The sequence below is a fragment of the Pygocentrus nattereri genome, chromosome 17, assembly GCF_015220715.1.
Source record: "Pygocentrus nattereri isolate fPygNat1 chromosome 17, fPygNat1.pri, whole genome shotgun sequence".
In the NCBI taxonomy this organism is placed as follows: Eukaryota; Metazoa; Chordata; class Actinopteri; order Characiformes; family Serrasalmidae; genus Pygocentrus; species Pygocentrus nattereri.
This window is the reverse complement of record NC_051227.1, coordinates 19,680,882-19,707,771: the sequence shown is the minus strand read 5'-3', so window position 1 is coordinate 19,707,771 and position 26,890 is coordinate 19,680,882. Positions and strand designations below refer to the sequence as shown.

Below are 26,890 nucleotides of genomic sequence, written 5' to 3'. Positions count from 1 at the left end.
AAGTGACAGTAGAGTGCGCAAAAGTAAAGAGTGGACAAATTAAATACTGAAATATTATGCTAAATATTGGCTTGCATGTGATGTTCTATTGAATATGTGGTCCCTGTTGGGAAAAACCTTATACCAAATTACCGCTTAAAAAAAAAAAAAAAAAAAAACTTTTCAGGAGAAGAAAAAAAACTTTCAATGTAAGTTTTCTTTTCTTATTTGCCTCCCCAATTTAGTCTTATTCAATTCCACCCACTAGTTAAGACTCCCCTACTCACACAGTACCACCAGCACTGGGTGAGGGTGAAAGCATATACAATCTTACTCAGAGTCATGTGAAGCACCACTACCTATTTTTGAGCTGCTGCTAACACAATGTCACTGGACAGCTGAACATGCTCAGAGGAGAGTGCCAACCTCCAGACTTTTGCAGTGTGTCTTTGAAGTGTAACCGGTTACCATCAAGTGGTTGGTATAGTGTAGTGGGTAACACCTCTACCTTCAATGCTGTAGACTGGGGTCCAATCCCTGCCTAGATAAGCACCCTACACTTCCTTGGGCAAGACTCCTAACACTACCTTTGCCTACCTGTGTAAAATGTTTAAATTGTAAGTCACTCTGGATAACAGCATCAGCCAAATGCCATAAATGTAAATGTTACTTATGTCCAACAACACTTTCACATTCACATCCATATAAAGTAGTACACATAAAATCTCAAACACCCACTATCAAATGGATCTGCGAAATTGAGCATTCAAGAAAATGGCATAATGTTTGTCTCTTCATCGTCTGTCCACCACTCTGTAAAACTGCATAGTCCTGCTGCCAAAGCAAAACCAATTTCATGCCTTTGCTCTTCTGGTACACATTCACTGTAATCTTTTATCAGCATCGCTAGGCTGCTCAAATGCATCAGTGGGCCAGTCAAGCTCATGTCTTGGCATGTAGCTTAGCATAGCGATGAAGCTAGAGCCTTGCACGCTCAATTTGCTGAATCATCAGATCCAGCTCAGCCTTGCTGCAAATGTGCTCCTTAGATGCTGCTATGATGTTAAATAAACTTTTTTTTGCAGTGGCAAGCTTCATTACCCACCCAAACAGATCATGGCGGTGGTAGGCCACTAAAGCAGGAGAAAACTAACACTAATGCACTGAGAAAAACGTATAAACTTCCTGGGCTAAAGCTGCAGGCGAGAGGACAATTTCCTTAAGTGAGCTCTCAGCTGTTTTGCTGTGTCAATGTCATGTGTGTAATGGATGGGCCGCTTTGCCAGCTCCCCAACAACTAGCTTCAGAGCTGCCACAGCACCTCGTAAAAATGACGGACAGAATCTAAACTGCTTGTGTTTACAGTGCATTATTCTTCGCCCCACTTCATTACAATAAAAGGATTAACCTGCATACTGCCATGAAGTGATTGGTGGAGGAGGGGCCCACTACACCGTCCCTTCCTCTTAGCGTATTTTACCTCCTGTCTGCCTGCCAGACTGTCGACACTAATCATGATACACACGCACATGCGCCTTGAGGGCTTTAATCCATTGGGCCACTTGGGACAACGTATGAGGAATATAAATGCATAGTCATCATGGAGCTTTTACCGCAGTAGATGGTAGAATACACACACTGTGGATGCATTAAAGGACATGCACTGAAAGTGAGCTCCATCAGACTGAATCCCACTGAAGGGTACAGCCAAAGGAGATATAATGTGAGCCCTAATGTCAGCTTTGAGAGAAGCTGGGTTCACACATATCTTATACAGACTATATGCACTCGGCTTGATGTACTAAGCTTTTTGCAGCAGTTTCAGATGCAGTTCAGATGCATTCTGCCTGCGTATTATGCTGTGCATAAGCCTAAATGTGCAGTTTATTGTCCATCAGAAAATGCCGAATGTGCTTTGCACCCTCATAAATAAGCATCTGAGGGAGGAAGTGAGTAGTGATATTACACATGCAGCTGATTGCATTTTCCACTAGATTTACAGAAAGTTTGAGCAAGGGCTGAGCAAAATGATTATATTTATTGTGATCGTGACATGACATAACAGTATGACACTTTTCTGAGCATATCATGGGCATTATCGATATTGTTAGAGCACTGACCAGACGCATGTTTAACTTTAAAGAGAACATTATTAGCTGTTTAATTGGATTTAGCGTAGCTCAGTGAGTGAAATATTAAAAAAAACTGTATTCATAGTTTTTGGTAGTATTCTTTAAATGTGCCTTCACTGTGTGTTCCAACTATTTAGATGTAGAAAAAAATCCAAATACGGTGAAAATCTCATGATTTTCATTCAATGATGCTGATGTCTGAGCTGAGTTAGTGGGTTTTTCTGTTAGGTTGAGTGTGTCCTGCCACCCACAAATATCCAACCAAGAACAATTATAGTGATTGATGAGGTGCTAAAGGAGTGCTAACATGAACTGTGCATATCAACAGATGGGCTACAGTCTCTAACTGTACAGCAGTAAGGTGGAGCTACAAGGTGAGGATAGGGGGTTCTAATAAAGTGGCCTGTCAGTGTAGTGAGATCCTTACTTTAAATATTCAAGATTAAATTACAATTAGCAAACAATAACCCGTTTGCATCAAGTGTACCACACTAAGGCCCTGTGTATGCCTGGCATTAATATGCAAACATCTTGATGCATCGCCACAATAACAGAGGACGGTCTAATCAACTGAATCATCAAAGCATATACAAAAGCAGCTGAGCATAGCTTCTTCTCTTCTCTCCTGTTTGTTTAAAGCCCCCCATGCAATCCTAATGTCTGTAGCAGACTGCACATACACACAAACAATGACTTGCAGCTCATTTATGTCTGGCAACGAATGCAGCAAGAAACTGACCTAGTAAATATGGAGAGTACCCCTTCTCCAGTCACGAAAATACGATCATAAGTGGTCACTGGAGACAAGGGGACATCTTCAAGATACTAGGAAAAGCCAACTGATGGCTATACACCTCGTCCACTTATGATAATATCACTTGGAATGGATGTAATACAAGATATACGCAGAATCTTAGATTTAAGTGATCACTTTTTAAAGTGATAAAAGTACTTTACAACTAAGAAACTGTTACACTGATAAAAGTATTTTTTTTACAACCCAAAATCATGCAGGTATAGTTAACAAGATGTGCTATTGCTCCTGCAGGAGATGTTCAGGGAATTTATCTGACAGCACCGGAGCATTGCAGACCCTTATTAGCAACATGAGGGAAGCAGCAGGATGATTGAAAATGAAGATTAATTTTGTGTAAAAGCAGAGGAGCATGCTTTGCCAGACGAAGAGGCAGAAAGGTCTTCTCCCCAGACAGACCAAGCTCAGTTATCCGTCATCTCGCGTGTGCTAGTGGGGAAAAATTAAAAGCTGATTATATCTTGGAGGGAGAAGAGGAGGCCTGAGCCCCCATCATCCCCACCAGACCCACATGCTACTTTTGATGAATTAGTCCCAACTGACTGCCAGGAAGAAGAGGGTGTGCAAAAAACACACACAACTTGACACAGTTAAGTGCTCCCATCCCCACCAAGAGAGATGCTATTGGAAAAATAATTGACTAAGAGCTCTACCAACAAGACAACAAGACAACAAGACATTTCATACAGATTTAAAGCTTTAAAGCTGGACAGTGATAGAGCTTCTTGCTCTTGAATTTGAGGTAAAGAGGACGTGGTCTTTTCAGACGGGGGAGAGTCTGCCCTCATTATGGCATGTTTAATTTTTACTATTGTAGTGTCGGAAGGAGAAAAACACAGTATGTATCCATGATTCTGCTATAACAAATACTCTTTATTGAACACCCTGGCATAAAGGGGCACACACAGGATGCTCAAATTGAGGGGGAGGTCACCTGTAGCCACCGGTGGCCACTCCACACACACTGCACAGCAGCAGTAAGCTACACCACATTTTATACGATACAATGAGCATTAAGCTGAGTAATGCATTGGCTCCAGTCTGAAATATTTGTGTGTTGAATTGAGAGGCTTGTATTGAAGGATACAACACAATATGCTGTGTTGTTGCACTTCTAGTAATTTCTAATAAGTATATATTTCAATACAAAATAAAGCTGACACTTTGAGTGGTCCTTTTTAGATGAAATAAATATTCAACAAACTCTCAGTAACATATCAGCAACATTTCAATGATGTAGAAGCAGTGAATACATTCAGAAGATTATCAAAGGACTTTTAATGAACTACGTAAAATAAAATGTATTCATTATCAGGTTCCAGGTTTATATCTGCATTGTTAACCTGAGCTGTTACAGACATGCTGCTGATTCTGTAACTGGAGTTTGTGTTTTGGTTTAGGCTAGAGTTAGGATTAGGGCTGAGGTGAGGGTTAGGATTAGGTTTTGGGTTGAGGTTAAAGTTAGGGTTAGGATTAGTTTTAGGGTTGGAGTGAGGGTTAGAAGTAGGGTTTGCGTTGAGAATAGGGTTAGGATTAGGGCTGGGGTGAAGGTTAGGATTAGGCTTTGGGTTGAGGTTAAGGTTAGGGTTAGGATTAAGTCCAAGATGAGGGTTAGGTTTTGGGTAGGGTTAGGTTAGGTTTTGCTTAATGGAAGTGGCATATAAAGTCTGCTCCATATAACAGATCAACAATAATAACCAACAGATCTACTTAATCTAAGTAATGTATCAATAGCACATTTTCAAACATATTTATTTCTGTGTATTCAGATGCTGCATTGCTGCTATTTTACTGCTATGTCACTAATACTAGTTAATAAATCATCTATCACGAAGTACTCAAAATAAAGTGTTACCAAAATTAATTATGCAATGCATCTCATTTACCTTCAGTTCACATTATTGACAGGTTTGAATCTGCGTGTTTAATTTTTTAGTTTGCAAAACAAGACTGTACCTCCAACAACTATCTATCAGTTCAAATCATAATAGAACAACATCTCTTCATCCTTACAAAGACAAATGTAGAAGTTCACAAAGAATTCTGACATTTTTTTACTGAGCTACAAGTGAGTAATAACTAGTGTCAACCTCCACCATGCAGTGAAAACTGTGACATATAAGGGTTAACTATAATTCAGTAGTATTATTGTCCAGAACTTTTGTCCGTTGCTTCCTATAACCTTCAAACAAATGATTCACTTCAGCGCTGAGCGCCAGCAGCCTGCCACAGACTGCACATACATTGTTCACCACAGCAAGGGATTTCACATTACTGCTCAATTCCAAGGTGTCCAAAGCACTCTGCCAGGGCAGGCCTCGTTTGGAAGCAGCCAGAGTGCTATTTGGCCACCGTGATTGGATCAGCAGGAGCAGGAACAAAGCAGCCCAGGCATTCTTTTGTGTCCCTTTGTGTCCTCCGTGTCAGAAGTCCACGCCGCAAACAATGGAGCAACTGCCACGGCAGCTAAAGCAGTCATTATCTTGAGCAAGGATCGCTGGCTTTGCCCTGCTGCAATCATAACTCTAATTAAGAGACCTGCTTTGTAAGCATGGAGGTTATGCAATGTTAATTGCGCATGCACCGCACCACAGACACATCCCTAAATGCCACTTGTCATTGTTCTGCTCTAGTACATGTCATTGTGCTGCCGTGCTGCCGGATCTCCCCCCAGGGCACTGACACTCACAGTGTGATGACAGCTTTAAACTAATATATATCTGTATACACCTACACATACACACACACACCCCAAAGTGTACATAATGTATGTTCATATACTTACACATGAAGCACCCACCACCAGGTTAGTGTCACTGCTGTGTTGAGAGTGTTTTAAGCATTTTTCAGACATCACACGTCTTTAGATATTAACATCACACACACAGGATAAAAAGCTCTCAAATACAAAATTAGCATTATGCTGATGAAGACATGATGACAATAGTAAATAATTCACTTTCCTTGGAAGACCTTAGAATGTCCTTCACAAGTTTTGACTGAGTTCTCTTTGAACACTCTTTCAACATGCTCGCAATTATCAGATTCATCCATTCATCGGAGGAGGGGTCCAAAGTACATCCCATGTTACAAAATGTTGTGGATTTTTACATTTGTAGGAGCATACTTTTAAGCATTAATATTTTTAGTAGCATACTTTTAAGCATTAATATTTGTAGTAGCATACTTTTAAGCATTAATATCAGAAGGCATTAACTCGCACTTAGCATTAAAGCGTTATGACATTCGCATGGCAGGGCAGGCGAAGAACAGGCAGTATGTGACAAACATGCAGAGATGTACGCAACAACAGGAAACCGGCCAAGGCCAAAAACTGAAGTAGGTCTGCGCTTAACCGTTAGAGCATGAGGTTTTCGTTAGAACATGAGGTTTTCGCATCCATATATGGTAAACTATATGTCCATTGCACCCACTAAACAGGAACATGTACACATTTATGTTCAGCCTATACGCACGCACATATTCAGCTTCAGGGTATAAAAGGAGTGAGAACACATTGGGAGGTCAGAGCTTACTTGGGAGATACATGCTGCATGTTCTCTGTTCTCTCCAGAATTCTGTAATAAAACTTAGTTTGTTTCACTTCAGTCTGATCTACTCGTCTCATTTTTTTTGCATCAATGAACACGCAGAACTGGTTTCGTCCACAATGTTTTTCCACACACTACATGCAATTACACATTTCCAAATGCCCCAATTTCCAAAATCTCCAAGCTTAAAAGTTTGGTCTACATTATTTTTGACTGAAATTGTTTCTCTGATCATGTAGAGGGCATACAAATGTACACTTATACAGAAGATACATGTGTACATAATATAGGTATGCTAGTAAAAGTTTGGACCCCCTTTTGCCTTCAGAACTGCCTTAATTCTTCATGTCATACTTTCAACAAGGTGTTGGAAACGTTCCTCAGAGATTTTGGTTGGTTATTTGAGTTACTGTTGCCTTTCAATCATCTCGAACCAGTCTGCCCATTCTCCTCTGACCTCTCACATCAACAAGGCATTTTCATCCACACAACTGACCGCTCACTGGATATTTTCTCTTTTTTGGACCGTTCTCTGTAAACCCTAGAGATGGTTGTGCGTGAAAATTCCAGCAGATCAGCAGTTTCTGAAATATTCAGACCAGCCCATCTGGCACCAACAACCATGCCAAAGTCACTTAAATCACCTTTCTTCCCCATTCTGATGCTCGGTTTGCACTTCAGCAAGTTGTCTTGACCACTACATCTTGACCACTACATCTCACTACACTCTACATGCCTAAATGCATTGAGTTGCGGCCATGTGATTGGCTGACTAGCTATGTGTGTTAACAAGCAACTGAATAGGTGTACCTAAAAAAGTGGCTGGTGAGTGTATATCATAACATCAGCCTTCATAATATTAATATCGCTGGTATTTGTAATATACAAGCAACTTTCTCACCAATCACTGAATGTACCTATTTCACTGTAAGCAATTGCAATAAACCTGAATTATTTGACGTTCGGTCATCTGTAAGGTACAAATTCACAACACAGTAACAGTTGATATGGGTGGCTGATAATTATCTCACTATGAAAAGCTTTGCCTGTTAAAATTTATTTAAGGCACTGAAAGCAACTTGTTATTAGGCTTTTTAGTATTTCCACTCTTTCTTTCTAAATTCGCTCAATTCCATTGAAAATATGCTCCTAAATATTTGTTTACATTAACACACACACACATGCCTGCACACATGCAGTCAGGTTGACGGTCACCCTCGCTCCACTACTAGAGCACAGCATCACTCGTTGACTACAGCACATTTGCTTGTTCCTCGGGGATGTCAGATAGAACAGCTCAGCTTCCCCAATTAAGACTATCGTGCATAAACCTTAATTACCCAGGACAGACTGATTTGCACTTGTTTAAAAATGTATTCAAATTACTCCGATTACAAATAAATGGCATTTTCTCTAATGAGGCAGTATCCCGCACAAGCTTGATTAAAGTTAATGCATTTTAATAACACTAAATCCTCAGATTACTTCTCTCATAAGCTTTAGTTAATTAGAGGATTGGTGTACCGTTTGCATGGTACGCTATTAATTATTATAGTCGCATACTGGCAGCATTCTGTACAGATTTTCACCTGTTTCACTCAAGTGCTTCAAAAGGACACATTTATCAAAGCTGCTGGTTTATTTGCTGCAGCAAATTTCAGAAAGACCAACTATTCCTGCATCAAAACACCCAAGAGAATGTCACCCGTTTACTGGTTTCTTCCAGATTCTCTCATGGTTTCAACACTATGAGACAAAGGAATGCAGTTTCTGATTTCCATATCTGCATTCATCTAGGTTTAAGCAGGCTTTTAACACACGCTGAATACTCTGCAGTGCACTGCAGGGCCAGAATTAGCTTTCTGTTGGCGTTCTCTGATGGCATATTATCATAAATTGGCTTATTACTTGCAGGTTATTGAGCCACTATAGTGACTAATTCTCAGTATTTTGGTTGGAAATGAATCACTTTTTAATTTGCTTTCAAGATTTTGTAGATTAATCAGTTGTGCCAGACGTGTATGTGACTTTTTTTATGAAAAGGCCAGGAGAGTGAGAAGAGAATGGAAAGTGACAGGAAAACATCAGACAAGAGTGAACTTCAAACAACAAGGCTTGTTCTATCCGTTCCTGAGCCCCCCTTCAGCTAAGCAGACGCACATCAAATGTTAACCTTTGTAACCTGTGAACTGAAAGGTCAAAAGGTTGCCATTGGTAATTGTGTTTCCTAAAAGCACAAGGTCAGTTGCTACTCTGTGTGTCGTTTTGTGCACATGAGAGGAGATAGATTAAGTATATGAGAAGTGATCATACTTCATTGGCCTGTGGAGGGCCTAGACTGGAGCCCAGCATAGGGTAAGCTGGCTAAGGGATATTATAATCTTTGTGGTTGGGGGATGGAGTGCGCTTCATTCTTGTGGGACCATTTATTGTAATTTGTATATATAATTAAATGTAATTTATATTTACAAAGCTTTTCAAAGCTATTTGCCATTCAAATGACAGCAAATGTAGTGCTGAGAGCCCACAATATGTCTAAACTAGAGGCATAAGAATGTGCATATTGTTCATAGTATAGTAATGTACATATTAAACTGCATCCAAATTTATAACAGCTTTGGATATTAAGAGGTTTTAAAAGAATAACAGTTTATGTATAATACAATTTGTCCAAAAAATCATATTTTGTTCTCTAATAATGCTGGTATCAGTCATTATATAGCGCTGATATTTCTTGCATGTGTAAAGCCCACCCCCACCAGTGTACATCATCACTGTCCAAAAAAGAAAAAAGAAAAAAAAAAAACAGCAACTTTTCAGGAGAGGGAAAAAAAAAAAACTTTCTTTACTTCCAGTTTAAGGTAATGAAAAGAAATTTTATTCCAAGCAATTCTGGAGCATTTATATTGGTCCATTCATCATGAGATTTCACACAATGTAAAGGACAGCTTCTTAAATTCAAATAAAAAAAAATTGGAATACATGCTTTTCTTTGGACAGCGACAATATAAAGGAAAAAAGTAACTTATTAAATGTAGATGAAGTGTTCATGTGAAACAACAGCATATCAACTAGCGGCATAAGCAGAAATATATTTTTCAGTAGACCTGTGAAAATGAGGTAGGCCAATATTGTGGATACATTTTCCAAAAACAATATCAATATATCAGGCTATTGCCTATTTCTAATAGCAGTGCCATCATCACCCTGCCTATTCTAATGCTTCTGCCCTGTGCAGATACAAAACGACAGCAATCAACCAGAAAACTGGATTTACATAAAACCAACCAACACTGCAACAGGTTTCATTAAAAAGTGTCCTCTGTTCACCACAGCCACAAATTTTGCCCAGTGAAATTGACAAATTGGACATCTGAGATGTACAAAGACAATAAAAAAAAAACCAACAAACAAACTGAAAACTTGAATCTAATCATTCTAGGCTAAAGCATCCTGCACAGTGGACATGAAAAAGGTTTATGGATCACTTATTTATTACCAATGAAGACTGGAAGTATATGTTTAATTTGACATTTGTCATTTAATTTGTCATTGACCACAATTGGAGCTTCAAATTCAAAAACACAGACATGCTGATAACAAACTGAAGGCTCGAGGCAACGGTGGATAATAATGGTATTGGTAAGGATAACAAACAGTCTGAAAAAACGGCAAGGCGGAGCTAGACAGAGTATAATACTTGATTGTCCAAAATACAATGACAGCACTCATATAAAACAAATCAGATTCTATTGTCTTAAAAAGTGCAGCTTAATATTCTTTCCCCATTTGATTAGGTAGGTCTGTGATCAGCCTGGGTAGGCCCAGTCCCAACATGCTAAGGGATCTATACATGCTCCAGTTAGAAATGCAACATTTTGTACATAACAACTGTGAGGCTAAATGCATTTATGGGTGAAGCATGAATAAAATGGCTGTGAAACCTTTGTAAACTTGAAGAAATATGTCAATTAAAAAGTCAAAATGAAACACATTGGTGCTCATTTAAAAGCACCACCCCAATCAATGAATCTTAATTTATTATTCATTGGACTCCTGCTCAACTACAAAGGAAGGTTTCTCCAGGAAATAATCAATTCATTGTTTTATGCTGCTCTCCTGCCAAAAAGTCAACTTTATTCACATGGATATTTGGAGATGTAGTTAGAAAAATATCATGAACCAAAATTCTTGGCCTGCAAAATGATCTGTCAGCTTTCAGTGTATTTAAACATGCGTAAAAAGTGCCATAGCAACCCTAATTTATTTTCTACCAAACGGATTGCACTTTTGGTTTCAATTACGCGAGACAACAGGCACTGGAACTACCTGACTCATTCTCTCACAAACACACAGGGCACCCCCTGTCTCCTACACCCTGATATAGATAGATATCCTTCCCTGCTGATTCTGAATCCACATTAGGTCATTTCAATAAGCAGCGAGGGCCTGAGGCTTTGGCCGGCAGTCAGGGAAGCACAGGCAGCCCACGTCATCCATCTTAGTTACAGTGAAGTCAGACCTGCTGACACACATCCAGACAGATGGGGTCTAGCTTAGCCAATCTCAGCCTTGTTTGTTATGATACTACATTAAAGGGCCTAATAGAGCGTGTCAGGAAATATTGAAAATATCACACAGGCCTGAGATGCTTTGAAACATATGTAATGGATGGAGAGGGTGGTTTGGTGGGGGTCTCAAGGTTAGGGATGAGATGACCTTGTAGAAGTACTAACCCTTGACCCTAAATTGAAGGAGGGGCTATAATGGAGGGGTGGAGATTATAACAAAGGGGCACCTGTGTTACTGCAGAGACCGCTGCCCACAGCGTCACTCAAAAGCCCTTTCTGGAGATGGAACAGGGGTAAAGCAGACAGATAGACTCAAAGACAGGGAATGGTAGGTTGTGTGGGCTGATGGACAACATGTAGAATTAAAAGCAAATGGCAGCAAAGGCCCTGCCATGCATCAATACTTTGTTAGAGAACATGGACAGAAAACGTAATGCCTGGGAGTTTTTAAATCAGAATAAGAGATGTAAATGACCAGTAACATGCCCTGCTATGCTCAGCTATGCCTGATTTAATTGAATTGTTCAGATAAACTAGGTATTGGATGATACTTAAAATGCTGGACTTCCCCAATGACAGCATTGGAAATGGGTAAGCCAACAAAATCACACAGAAAATGGCAATGTACTGTTTATTTGTTAACATGTAAGTTCTAGAATAAATTAATGTTTAAATTCTAATGTCTTAGATTTTAAGATATTTTAGCTCTAGCATGCATTTTGCACAAATAAATGCTTGTTCAGTGAGTTCAATAGATATATATGGCTTTCTCTGATGATTTTTGCACAATGCTCTATATACACACACACACACAAGTGAATCTTTGTTACCACATTAATCTGAATAGCATTTTCACTCAACATCACATCACAGTGGTGAGAATTAAACTCTTTAGAAATTAGGAGCAACAGTTTTTTGAAGATGTGCATGCTTTACATTCGCATTCTTGTATATATTAAAAATTTCCAATATAGAAAAATCACTTAAATCATCCAAAAAGCAGAAGTTGTCAAATGTTTCCTCAGCATTCCCTAAAATGGTCTGTCTGGGGGCCCTAAGGACTAGTTTGAGAACCACTGCTCTAAACTTGGACATGAGTGGTTTCAAATGAGCTTTTCTATGGCATTTACACTACAATACTGATGCAACTCAGAGTTAGTCATGTCTATAATAAGTGCTGTTAGACTACCTCATACCACTCAGTGCCTGCTGTCTTGTAAATATAGCGAATCTGTCTCATATGTAAAAATGTAAGTAAATAGGTAGACTTTTATACTTTTATTTCTCTTGTACTTTAACTTCTGTCTAGATTTATTTCAATTTTGTATTTTTCTGCATAGTTTATGTAAGTTTGTGCAATTATATGTCTTGCTACTGAAACACTGCGGTTTCCTTCCAAGATCAATAAAATTCTTTTTTCTTTCTTTCCTTTCTTTCTATTGTTTTTTCTATGGCATTGCTCCAAAGCTTTTAGGTCATTGTTTTTTTAGAAAGGCACCACTAAACCTTTCAAAGAAGGCAGACATTCCTAGTGTTAAACTAAATTCACTGTTAGCTTTAACCGTGACCCAAAACTTGTAATGCTCCCAGGACAACTTTCCCCTCAGTGCTATTCACCCACTCCTGCCAGGACTAACTGGGTCACTGATCCAAAGAGCAGAGGCTTTTTCTGCTAAACCAGTCTTGGACTTCAAAATTTTGTTTGCTTCTGATTAAATGACACAAGCCAACTGGGCCTACTGAATATAGTCCAAATGCTCAAAATATGTTAGCGGTACTGATCGATCAAATATTTACTACCAAAACTATAATGTGGAATGAGATGATATAGTTCTTTGTTGCGGGTGCTAGCTTATGCAGTTCCACCGACCTTGAAATGACTGTATGAAGCGTTGTTTAGTTTTGATGGATGGCTTATCAGTTTACACAGTGCACCCATCACATCCAACTCTATTGTCTCAGATAAAACTGTAATTCACTGCTGCTGCTGTTGAGTCTGTGTGTTTGCAAGCAGTAGATGAAAGTCAGCTGTTTGTTGAAGAATCATATGACAACATAAACAGAGATTTAGCTTCTTCAGTTGCAAAAAATATAGTCCGCTTGCATCACTTATTCTGTACTAAAACTACTAAACCAGGCTGTGTCTTTTTTTTCTACTTTTACTTATCTTTATTTACCTTTCTTTCAAAAGAAGCCTATTTTGTACCAAAACTGTGTATATGTATATACATCATATGCAAAAACTTGAACATCCTCAGTTTTTTCACTTTACATCAAACATTCAATTACATTTTGTTTAAAAAAAAGAAAAGTATCTGTCCTGCTAATTTACTTATTCGCACAGTTTTACATATTGGGGGAAAAAAACAAAAATCTTTTGCTCCACCTTTTATGTTTTGTCTACCCCAGTTTGTTAAATTGAGCAAATCAACAGGAACTGTGCATTAAAATGTGCAGTAGTGTGTTCTCTCTACTTGCATGTCATTTGTCCAGGAGAGCCCACACTTCTGCATATGACTGTAAATATATTCAAACCATGTCTACTACAGTTAATTATGGTGGAGAGTCAGTGAACATTTGGGGATATATAACAATGACAACAACAACAACATCTGGAGTTGGCCATTTGTTTTTATTGAAGGCATCATGAATGCTAACAGGTACAAATAAATTTTAATATCATAATACTTCCTGGGAAATGTTTGTTTGGGAAGAAATTCATTTCCTTGGTAAGACAATGAACCTATGCATACTGCTGAGAAAATCAAGACTCACCGAACAAAGAAGCTGCTGGTATTCTTAGAACAATGCACTGACCACCCCAGAGTCCAGATCTTAACATTGAATGTGTCTGGAATTACTTGGATCATGAGAAACAGAAAATACAACCAGCTTCTAAAACGGAACTTTGGAGGTGTGGAAAAATATCTCTGCAGATATTTTTTAAAGCGTGCTGTATGAAGATAGTGACTGTGCTGATTGTCTTTCATGATGAGAAGCGCAGGGGTGGGTTTTTAAATCTAGGCCTTGGTTCCCCAGAAAAGGAAGTGGATTCACAGAAGTGGCTGACTGACAAAGAGGGCCTTCCTCTCCGGGGACACGCAGGCTGCCTTGGCCACAGTTCACACAGGACACCCAGGAAAGTCCTGACTTACAAAGCACATTTAAGAAGAACCGAGGATAAAAAACATCCCAATTATTTCTCGGACCCCCCGCTGAGACCCAAGCTGTTTTATGACATTAAAACCTTTTAAATAATGCAGCATTTCACTGCGGTAGCAACACAAAAAAGGGAGAAGACATGCTTTTTTTCCAAGGGGTTAAATGTTTCCAGGCAGTGTGTTCTTCACAGATGGTGTTGTCGAATTCTGTCCGACTATAGTGCTAAAACACCATAGACACATCCTAAGCTGTGGTGCTTCAGGGCTTGCTAAAGGCTACTTGCTAAAACATGCCGGAATAATGATTAAGACACTACAGCTAGAGAGCTAATATCAGTGCTCAGCATTACAGAACAGGCACTATTTTTCAGTAGTACTAGCCTTTCCTGCAATTTCACATTTGTTTTTTTTCTCATGGCAAAAAAGAGATTAAAATATGTTACAGAATGTGGCACTATGAACATACACTATATTACCAAAAGTATGCGGACACCTGACCATCACATCTACATCAACCTGTTGGACATACTATTTCAAAACCATAGGTATTACTATGGAGTTGCTCCCCCCCAGCCCCCCAGCACTCCCTGCCCCTGGCCTCCCCACGCTCCACTCTTCTGGGAGTGCTTTACACAATGTTTTGGAGTGTATCTCTGAGAATTTGCATCCACTCTGTCAAAAGAGCATTTGTGGGTCAGATGCTGATGTTGGACAAGAGGTCCTGGCTTGCAATCAATGTTACAATTCATTCCCAAACATGTTCAGTAGGGTTGAGGTCAGGACTCTGAACTCCACTGGAGTTCCTCCACACCAAACTTGTTAAACCACATCTTTAGGGAGCTCACTTAGTGCATAGGGGCACAGTCATTTTGGAACAGGAAAGGGACTTTCCCAAACTGCTGCAACAAAGTTGGAAGCATATAATTGTCTTACATGTTTCTGTATGGAATAGCATCACTATTTACTGTAACTAAGGGGCCTAGTCCAAACCCTGAAAAACAGCCTCACTCCATTATTTCTCCTCCACCAACCTGCTCCACAGTCCTGTGGCAGAATGCTTTACACCACTCCAGCAAATGCTAGGCATTGCATGAAGTAATCTTAGGCTTCTATGCAGCTGCTCAGCCATGGAAATCCATTTCATGAAGCTCCCAATGTACAGTTCTGGTGCTGATGTTGCTTCCACTGACAGTTTGGAACACTGTAGTGAGTGATACAAGAGCGGATCAGCAAATTTTATATACTGTGTGATTCAGCGCTTGGTGGTTCCGCTCTGGGAGTTTGCATAGTCTATTCTTCATGGCTCTGTTATTGTTCTTCCTTTTCACAATGATAGCACATGTAGAAATACACAAACTGACAAGGTTTAGGTGGTGTCCTATGACAGCACCACATTTAAAGTCACATTAAAGACACACTCTACTGCCAGTGTCTAGGGAGAATGCATTACTATGTGCTAAAAAATTAGGAAGGGTGTTCATATAATTTTGGTCTTCTAAACCGCTTCTCCTTCTGTGTCCTTCTGTGTGGGAAGTTGGAGCCTATCCCAGCAGTCAATGGATACAAGGCAGGATACACCCTGGACAGGTCACTAGACCATTGTAGGGCTATACTGAGAATAGTACCATTATTTAAAAATAAAGGCTTTCCCACAATCTCTTTTTGTGAGGGATGTTTTAAGCTGACCCGCTTTTCTGTATATATGAATCTGGCACTATTTCTCCAGCCAGCATGCCTGGACTACTCACAGCACAGGGGTTAAGATAACCTGGTCAGAGCCACTCCCAACACATAGCTACACACCCCCTTAGGCATGAGCAGACATTCAGGACTGGAGAAGATTCAATCAAACCACCCCAGAGGAACATATCCCCTGTTACATCCTGGGCAGCTAATAAAAATCACTCCCACCAAAAGCAAAAAGGTCGAGAGCTTCAGGCTTTTTGGAAAGGTGCTTTTGTGCTGAATACCAATTCAATTTACCCTACAGTGTAAAAATGACTAAGCAGAAAAAAACAAGCATATAGAATGTTGGTGGAATGTAATGTAATGTAACTCATGCTTACCCTCCTGAGTTCATGAACAATGTTTCTCACTTGGAACCTCACATCTGATTCCAGCCTAATTCTACCTTTAAAGCACTGTATTCCACATGCAAATGAGTAAATGTTTTACCTGAATAGACTTTTGAAATGATTAATCATGTGCAAATTCATCTGAATTCAGAAACTGCATTTTTAAAATTTCTTATTAGGCCTATGTTTCCAGCACTGCAGTTGACTTCTCTATGCTCTGCTCACAAATCCTTACTTTGGTAGCTGGTGTTGCAATGATGGGCAAGCTGCCCAAAATGTTAGCAAAATGTCATTTAACTTAATAAATTAACGGTGAAACTTTATTTGAAGCCTACCTACACAGAGGCACGAGCACTGCACAAGCACTGAATATTTCTAAAGAAATCTTTGGGTATATATGAACAGCTTATGCCAGTAATCACAAGATGACAAATATTTTATCAAATAAATCAGATTGTATAGTATTTAAGGAATTTAAACTAAAGTGGTGTACATTTGTTCCATTTGAAGAACCACTCTAATGAAGAAACATTCTCAAATAATGGAACTTGGAAGACAGTCCTAGTTAATAACACAAGATATCATTTCTATAAATTTCTACTTCAGTTACAATGTAAAAGTACATCTTATGTCATGTTGCAATCACTGACCTGAGCCTTTCATAAATAGTATTGTGAAAATTCATGTATTGCTTTATAAAAAAAATGTATGCAGTGTTTTTGCATGTGTTATGAAGTCCCCTGTAGGTAGATTCACTACATAGTGTAAGTCGCCTTAGATGAATGTTACGTAATCAAAATGCACTATGTTGACAACCAATTTATTACCATGGCAACCAAACAAATACACCTGTCCTAGCAGTGTGTCCTCCACATGCACATAAAATAAATATCACATGAAATGAATAATGCTATCTAAAGTCACATATGGTGACAGAAAAACAGCAACTGAACTTGAATGGCATTGTTAACATTATTCTGTAAAGGTTGCCCAACCTTACAACTGTCGCTATAAAAGAATGTATTTGTATTTACTGAATATAGATCAGTAGTTCTGTGGCATTTGGCATTTTCCTATAGTAACTAATGTTCAGGACAGAGAGCATCCATTTGCCCATTTGCACTTGCACACTAAAATCAAATTTTATTGATAAACGTCAAAGTTTCATAACAGTTCCTACGAGCCTTCATTGACTGTAATCCTGCAAACATTTAAACAGTCATCTAGAGGAAAGGAGAGAGAGAGAGAGAGACAGAGAGAGAGAGAGAGAGAGAGAGAGAGAGAGAAGGAGAGAGAGAGAAGGAGAGAAGGAGAGAAGGAGAGAGAGAGAAGGAAAGAGAGAGAGAGAGAAGGAGAGAGAGAGAGAGAGAGAGAGAGAGAGAAGGAGAGAGAGAGAAGGAGAGAAGGAGAGAAGGAGAGAGAGAGAAGGAAAGAGAGAGAGAGAGAAGGAGAGAGAGAGAGAGAGAGAGAGAGGGGGGGGAGAAGGAGAGAGAGAGAGAGAGAGAGAGAGAGAGAGAGAGAGAGAGAGAGAGAGAGAGAGAGAGAGAGAGAGAGAGGGGGAGAGAGAGAGGGGGAGAGAGAGAGGGGGAGAGAAGGAGAGAGAAGGAGAGAGGGAGAGAGAGAGAGAGAGAGAAGGAGAGAGAGAAGGGGAGAGAAGGAGAGAGAGAGAGGGAGGGAGAGAGAAGGAGAGAGAAGGAGAGAGGGAGAGAGAGAGAGGGAGAGAAGGAGAGAGAGAGGGGGAGAGAAGGAGAGAGAGAGAGGGAGGGAGAGAGAGAGAGGGGGAGAGAGAGAGGGGGAGAGAAGGAGAGAGAGAGAGAGTAAGAGAGAGAGTGAGAGAGAGAGAGGGGGAGTGAGAGTGAGAGTGAGAGTGAGAGTGAGAGTGAGAGTGAGAGTGAGAGAGAGAGAGAGAGAGAGAGAGAGAGAGACTAATGTAGTGCAAGTTGTATAGGCAGGGAAATACAGGTGGAAAGAGTATAACAACAAATGTCTCCTTCCAAAGCGCACCTGACCCTGTATTTACCATCCACAGCTGTAGTATTCAGAACAACAGAGATTGAATAGAACACACAGTGAGGGCTTTCTGGATAAGAGCAAGGCTATTGGCTGGTGAGATTCATTTTGCTACTGAGACATCTTCAGAATAGGTAATCAAACTGCACAAACATTTTTCATGGCTATGAGACAAGCCAGCACTGAGATTTCCACGCAGGCCGGGTTGACTTAAGTAAAGAGATGTTATGAATTCATACAGGCTACACTGATGTGATGAGGCTGTTCAGCTGAGTACTGCTATAAGGCATGTTTAGGTACAAATAATAGAAAAATGAAATTTGCACTTATACAAAGTATGCAGTGTATGTACAAATAATCTTGTCTGCAAGAAGTAACTGATAAAGATTCCGGAATTATTCTTGACTTAGATGTATATTTCCAGCAAAATACTTTAATCGGTGCAAAAGTCCACCACACATCTCATTTAAATCAATAATTCATTGAAAGTGAGACCAAATAAAGATGATTTTTTTCTATGGCATTCATCAAAGAACCATTTAAACACATTAAGCACCTATGTACAGTACATAATGGAGCATACAGCCCCACTAGGTCATTAGGTGTGGGTTGCCATGCTTGGATTTCTTTTAGTAAGATGAATGAGAAGAGGAAAGTCAGGAAGAATATATCAGAATACATCAAAAAGGTCATTAAATACAAGAAATTAATTTTTCAGAAGATATTCCTGATGAAAATAGATACAAGGAAGGAAAATACATGAAAAACAAGAGTTTACAAAACTGTTAAAACAATATTTTAAAAGATAGAGAGGAAATGGGACTTCTAACAACTATGCAAGATATGGCAGACCGCCAAAGTTGCCCTCATCATATAAACAGGATAAAGAGCTTTCATCTTTGAGAGACAGAACTCCATTCTCACTTCAGATCTAAAAATATCCACAGGTGCTTGTGTCCATCCTCTCACTGTGGATAGACAACTCAATGCTATGAGTCTGAAATGATGTGTTACTGAGAAAAAGAAAGAGATAAAAAAAGAAAAAAAAAACAATCAAACAAAGAAGTTGCTTGTGTGCTCAGAACCGAATGGACTAGCCATCCTAGAGCTCAGACCTCACCATCACCATAAATATCACGCGTTTACTTGGATGACTTGGATTACGAGAAGCAGAAAAAACAACCAACTTCTAAGACTGAACTTTGGAGGTGTGGAAAAATAATCCCTGCAGATTGAAAGGAAATAACGATAATGAAAAGGCAGGAAGCTGAAATAAAGACAAAGGGTGGGAAAATGTGTAGTTAATGGGCATTCTGGCTGGAAATCCAATAAATGAAGGATAAATAAAGACTGGTCTCTGACTATTGCATGGTACTATAAATCCATGCACATCCACGATATTGGGCTGTGCATTCATGTTTGGAGAACCCGAGTGGGGTTACACACAGTAAATGAAGAGCAGATAGAAAAGAGATTGAAATCTTGTGAGGCTGGCTCAGGTCCAAAGCCATCTACTGGGGCATGCACTTTAGAAATTGGCATGGCAGTGAGCAAATTCAGTGAGGTGAGGCCCATGCCACAGTAGAGGTCACACATGGGACCAGCGGCATAAAGATGCCGAGTGCCAGCGAGAAATAGAGTATTTTACACACCACTGCTCCACCTGCTCTCCAAAATCCCCCAAATTCACATTTTAATCGAAATCCACAAGGAACACAAGTCACCGGATTTAAAACCAGTCACACTTTACTGCTTCCCAAAAGGCTCCCTGGCAGGCTGGTATAAGAAAGAAGTTCCAAAAAGCACTACGTTTCAGTGGTAAACAGCAGAAAGGAAGAGTGCACTCAAATTGCACGGCAGTCTTGCAGCCAGTGGGTTTATGATAATTGTGAATGAAATCAAATTGCCAGAAAATATCTGTGTGGCTGAATGATGCTCTTTTTACTGAGGCATTTCCACATGCATAGAAAGGCAAAGACTGACTCGCTCACTCACACAATACTCCACAAAGCACTAGCAGTTTTCCATCACTCTTTGTGTGAATGTGTTTATTATTATTTTTTTACTATTTTGAAATTATACCGCCTATTACAGATGTACTAGTTGCAGATTCAAGCTGCCTCTCCTCTGTTTTCCATTCAGCTGCCAACGTTTTGAAACCACTTTCATTTTCCTGGAAGACCCTGTAGTGCAGCTTTCTCCTGGGTACAAAGCCCAGCGCGGTGCAAAAAGGCCACATTATAATCACTGCATTAAACAAACCGGGCACGTTGTGAGGTCGATGATTAATTCATAGGGCTATTCTCCATTTCATACATTTATGAAGGACATTACCCGACCAACAGAAACACCACCCGCGTATGCAGCGCACACCTCTACTCCTACTCGCCATTGGCACGCGTTGAAACTTTCAGCACCGCCGCATGGTGGACAGCTCCCGTGTGCGAGACGTCTATGGGGAACTTCAGCGTGTTTTATGACAGGGGTTTGACTTCAGGATCGCCAGAGAATCGCACTGCAGACCCACATCTCAGGAACAGACATTCAGAGAGTAAATGAGGGAGACGAGACTGTTCACTGTCGCCCATACCAGTCAGTACGTGCTAACCTGAACCTGCACAAAGCTGAAATGAGACTAAGCAACGAGTAGACCCAACTACAGACCAAAAAACTGCCTCTCAGTTCTCCAGTGCCATACAGAAAGATCTGCAGTGGTGAATTAACAGCTTCCATGTTCAAGTAACAACTACAGTGTTCATTTAAGTCCAGCTGCGGATTCTATCAGCACCCAGGGCTGAACAACAGGACTTTAAGTGATGCCCGTCATTTCCACTGTACCTCCACAGCACCGCGTCTGCAGTGCGATGCTCCGGAGCTGATGCAGCGTCGTGCACTTCAACTTATCTGCACAGCGCTGAGACGAGAGCGCGGCTGATCTGGCGTTGCGAGGACTCTTCCCTAGTTTCGCTCATCCTGAGCTGGACAGTATGAACTTCTTTAACTTTAGTCCTTCGAAAACTCACAAATCTCGCCGCGCAAATTCAACCTCGCTGCTGCTGAAACGCTTCGGTGGACATGATGCACAGACACGACAGTCTGAGTGTAAAAGTGAAATACTTACCCGCTTTTCCTTCTCCTATCTGACCCCAGAACAGACTTCACTGCACGCCACACTACACTTCCATGTCTTCACCCGGACGTGCACAAACTTTCCACGCTTGATAGGCTTCGCTCTCACCTGTGACTGCGTTCAGAGAAACAGAACAAGGCAGAGAAGGCAGAGCAGAGAGGAGTCAGGTGGAGAAGCCCCTCCACGCTGCTGAAAGAGAGGCGACTCAACCTCAATCGCTGAGGAGAAGCTCAAGTGGGATTTTTTTTTTACCCACCCGTATTCAGTCAAATATCGACTCCTGTGCTGAGACTGGCTAGTAGTGTCCCACCTCCTACACTTAGATTGGCTAGCAGTGTTCCGCCTCCTGCCCTTGGATTGGCTAGTAGTGTTACACCTCCTGCGCTAGGATTGGCTGGTAGGGTTCCGTTACCTGCCCTGGGATTGGTTAGTAATGTCCTCATCTTGCGCTGGGATTGCTTAATGACGCCCCCGCCTTGAGCTGGCATTTGTTACTAAGCCCCCACCCCCTCTCCAGCCCTCATCCATTGTGTTGGGATTGGCTAAAGAACCCTCCCCCCACCCCACCCCGCCCCCCGGATTGGCTAGTGTTGTCACACCTCCTTGTCCATTTGTGTCCCGCCTCCTAAGCCAAGATTGTTGGTAGAAATGGTTGTGTATTGGTTGCCCTCATCACCTAGTAAAATGGCAAGACACTCAACATTGAACGACCAGAAGTGCAAAAAAAAACAAAACAAAAAAAAAAAAAAACACCTGTAGTGAACAGTGGCAAAAGTGTAGCAGGTTCATATTATTCATCCATATAACTAAAACCTACTTTCATCATACTTCTTTAATCTGTGTAGCATTGTGTTTACGCCTGGGTGCCAGTAATTCCATCTGGCTTCTTGGACCATGTGATCAATTTACCAGCTGGCCTTGATGACAAATGGTGTATTCTGACCCTATGCGTAAACTCGTAAAGTTGTGACTACCAGCGGTAAAATCAGGCAGGTTCCACGTTACCCAAGTATATGAGTCGTAACGTATGGTCAGTCAGTACATCCTCTGAGACAACATGCACACTGTAGATAAAGATGACATAAAAATGTACCAAGTTAATGGTGATTTGTATTGTGATATATTTTCTAGTCTCTGGAAGGTAGCACACAACTAACCAATCTCATTCCAGTGGGTGGGGTTTGTTGGGAAACTGGAGGGTAAACATGCTTGTGACTTGTAGAACTGTAGTGGAAGCCTCACAGCTTAGGAACTGTAGTTAGGCACTAGTCTTCACTTCTGGGATTCTTATGGTATAAAATATAAAAGATAAAGCTGAAAACCATAAAAAAAAAGAAATGAGAGTAAGTTTCACAGTGTTTGATAACACTCAGAAAAGTACAAATCCATTAACACTGGGGAAATGTAACTAGTTATTACCCACATCTGCATTTAAACAGACTTAGAGTTAGGCACTCTTTTAACAGGTTAGAGCACTAAGGGTGAATGATTAAACTACTGCTTTTAGCTAGAGATGGGCATTCCAGCCAAATTTGATAATCAATTTTCATGTTATTATTTGAATAATATTCACTGAATACCAACACCACCCCCCTAAAGGCATGTACATAGCTGGCACACACACGCATATAGGTTCTCACAGTACTGGTGAAGATGTGCCTGGGTCAGCTCAATTGTTTGTGTGTTATAATCCTGAATTTTAGTCCACTATGTTGGACGGGTCGACATTTCGCAGTTTCTTGGCCATCACTTCAAATGTTGCACTAGGTTGCAGTGCAGGGCTCTTGTCCACAATAGCTCTGCTGTTAAAAGTTGAAAGAAGGTCTTCATTTTTGTTTCTTATGGAGCATTTACCTACATCCATAGTGAATGGCAGGTGTTTGTGCCTTGGGTCGAGAATTATTTTCTCCAAATAGACTAGAGCCTCTGACTTAACGAAAGACTGACAACACTCTCTGGTGGAATGAAGTTCTGACATGTCTTTATTTTTCTTTATTTTTCTAGACATGTCATGGTACTGAAAGATGAGAATGAGCAATATTAGGAAAGCTAATTTGTATATGATCAAAAATCCTAATTTATTATTAGATTTGTAAACTTTCGTGACTATGCAAATATTCAACTATTCTGACTCATTTCAACTTTTAAAGGTGCAGTGCGTAAGATTTAGTGGCTTCTAGCAATGAGGTTACAGATTAAGTACTGAATACCCTCCCTCACCCCTCCCTTTTCACGTGTGTAGAAGAAACTACAGTGGGCGTCAGGTTTTCTTCTGCTGCTTAGTTTGTTTGCTATTCATGGTGCATGTGATTCAGTCACGTGACATTACTGATTAGGATGTGTGCATGCGGGTCGTTTCAGGACTCCAATTTGTTCACATTAATGACAGATTCGAGTGTGAAGAGTGTGTGAACCATGATGTTAGAGAGATTGGATCTGAGCAAAAAAAAAAATTGGATTTCAGCAATGAGGCTTGTAATGTGAGTGTAGCCATGACAGCCTCTATTTAAGAGCATCTGCTCCCTACATGTCTTCCTGCAGAAATGTTCGTACTAAGCTAAAAAAGCTTAAGAAGAAAAAGAGAAAAAAAAACACAATAATTCTTAGTTACAGGTGATTATATGCTAAAGAAAACAAGGTGTGGAACACTGCTAATAGATCCCCCAAAATCTCACATACTGCACCTTTAAATAAGCCACCTTTTTTGTCTTAGACATGTAGTGGTTTATCAATAAGATGCAGTGCCTTTCATGCATAACAAAAAAACAAATGTAATACTGACTCTGAAATCCCTGTTTGGTGTAAAGCCATGGACAGGGAGGGAAAGGCTATTGACTGAAGTGTATTTCTATCTCTGCCTCTTATTTTTCCACAGTCTCCTTTTTATCATACAGAGTCTTTCACTGCGACAAGCACTACCTGATCAAAATGCATATAACTAGCTTTGCATTTCCGCACAAAAATGCGACTATATGGTCAGGACAGGTCTATCTGTGTAGGACAATGCCAAGCTCTCTGTTCTGGCCTTTCACATCTTACACCATCACAGGCTGACCATTGGAGACCTGGGGTCATGTCAGGAGGGAACAGGGGATGCCAGTCCTTCATAATTTCCTCTGGACTATGGACTCTCCCTGGCCAGGGAGAAAAAGACTGACCCATGGAATATTTGGCTACCACACTGTCGACTGTGTGGCCTGCTAATATTGGACTCTTTTTACAGTACATCTGCTATGCTGGAATTATACCACTTCTTCACTTCTGTACAGTCCTCTGGTGTTGAATATTTCATATCCAGTGGGTTTACCTACATGTGAGTGATGACTTTCAAGGCCTCTGCTTGCGTCTTGTCAAAGCAGCATGATATATGAGTGTCAATATTGGATGTAATATTTGTGTGAGAGGTTTTTATAAAATTACCTGAAACCAACATTATAGGATATTGAGATGTCAAGACAGCTCAGCTTTGGTGAGCGAGATCCTAAGATATAAAAACTATCATGCTACTATATGTAGCTCTTGAATCCCCAGACAAATACTTGGTCTTTTGATCCTCTATTCTGCATTAATTATGTGATTTCACAAAGTCATTGTTACATTTAATTTCATATGTAAAAAACTTGATCTAACAAAACTGGAAATTGGTAGATTTTTGTTTGTTTGTGTAACAACCTGCCATTTTATTCAAATAAACATACATAAGGTATTATAAAGCAAAATGCGTGATAGACAACTTTCAAGAAGTTTCATTTTTTCCTGATATATGTTGCTGTGAGAGAGCTTTGCACAGAAATAGGTAGGATATGTTACAATTAATAACACTTAGAGACATAGATGTGTATTTTCCATTAAATATCAGATGTTACTCCTTTCAAAAATTTGTTACATCTAAAATTAGCTAAATGAATTTCATTCTGGATGTGTGTTCACACTTACTCAGAAACACACACTAGACATCTACCAGTACGCAGAATGGTGCACCTTTAAGTAAAAGACCTTAAAAAAAACTCCAATTCCATGTGCACAACCGTCAGATCTAACAAAAATGAGGGTACCTCTACAATGATGCTAATTTCTGCTGTCACACCTATGGGATTGTAGCAGTATGTTAGCGCTAAGTCAAGCTTTTAGACTGTTGTAGATTAAATGCAGATATTTGAAGCTTGTACTAGAGACTCCATGTTTTATTTGAAGCCTGCAGCATACATACTGATCTCAATTTTACTTTGTATGTTATTGTTTTATAACCACTCTATTAACAAAGAGCCCTGGAATAGAATTACTGCAGTTGTCTAACATCTGACTGAAATCCATTGTTCATGCTATCACACATGCATGCAATCAGTGACGTATCTAGGACTTCCAATCTAGGAGATGACTGTTTCTGTTATTTTGAATTCTGAAGGCCTAACCAATTGGAGATCTGTATCTACCTAGATAACATGGAAAAAAAATCCTGAGTGAACAAAGTTTCCACTGGGCATTTCAAGAATGTATCCTTTTCTGTCCAACCAAAACTTGACATTGAAATAAGAGTAGTACTACAACTTTTTCCAGAGTTTAAATACATCAAGCATGATTAATGCATTGCATTACAGACATGTATTTTTTTTTATTTTCCAGAAATCATTAGAATGCTCAGAGGGTTCCTCACTGCATTTTGCTTGGCCATCGTGGGCTTGCATGCATATTAATTGCAGATTTTAACAAGGGGGTATTCAAAATTTCTAAAATTAAATAAAATAAAAATATAAAAGTAGAGAGTTAATATGTAAAACATTAATCTACTGCAAATAAATACCTAAATATGTCTGTATCCCAGTTGCAACAAATCCAAAAAACTGCTGTATAACAAAGTTTAGTGTTGTACTTTGATGATTAATGTTCTGCTGAAAGTGTTCACTCTGGGCTCTCAGTGAATCACCCTGCTCAAGTCTGCTTTCACAGATAGTTATAGCTGTGGTTGCACTATGACAAGTTCAGCATGTTCCTTGCCCTTCAAAATGCACTCCCTGCCTTCTCCCCACCACAGCTAGAGCTCAAGCTTATTGAAATTCACTGGATGTGCTGTGAGAAGTCAGATTCTCAGTTACAGAAAGAACCGCCATTCTCGACCTGCTTATCACAATGCAGTAGCCTACATTCATGATTGATCCAAGAAAAACCATTCAAGCCCTCAATTCTTTTCTAAAGGAATATTGTTGGGAGCCATGCTGAAGTGAGAAATCAGACAAGCTGGCATTGTACTGTTGCTTTGACAGCTGAGTAGTGGGTGAATGTGAAATGGCTAAATTCTCACTGCAGATGCCTTGCTGAGCTATGTCAGAGCATCCATAGAGATCAGTTCCCAACTCAGACCTTCATTCTGACTCTCAGCCCATCAACGATTACAGCACTGGATTCAGAGTTCAGAAGGTAACCTAAACCTTCTGTGCATAGAGTAAGCAATATATATTTTCTACAGTAT

General features: G+C 40.0%; 1 protein-coding gene across 7 annotated transcripts in view; it reads right to left on the bottom strand.

Annotated features, from left to right (window-relative positions):
* robo1 (roundabout, axon guidance receptor, homolog 1 (Drosophila)) overlaps positions 1-21,631 on the bottom strand; it is a 331,113-nt gene extending 309,482 nt beyond the window's left edge. For 6 of the 7 annotated variants that reach the window (XM_037546677.1, XM_037546676.1, XM_037546679.1 and 3 more), the window contains exon 1: positions 21,415-21,630. The gene's annotated coding sequence lies outside the window, so the exon portion shown is untranslated. Of the gene's footprint in view, positions 1-21,414 lie in introns of all 7 variants that reach the window. The other variant, XM_017707190.2, reaches the window with a different exon arrangement.
* Between the last annotated feature and the right edge of the window lie 5,259 nt (positions 21,632-26,890).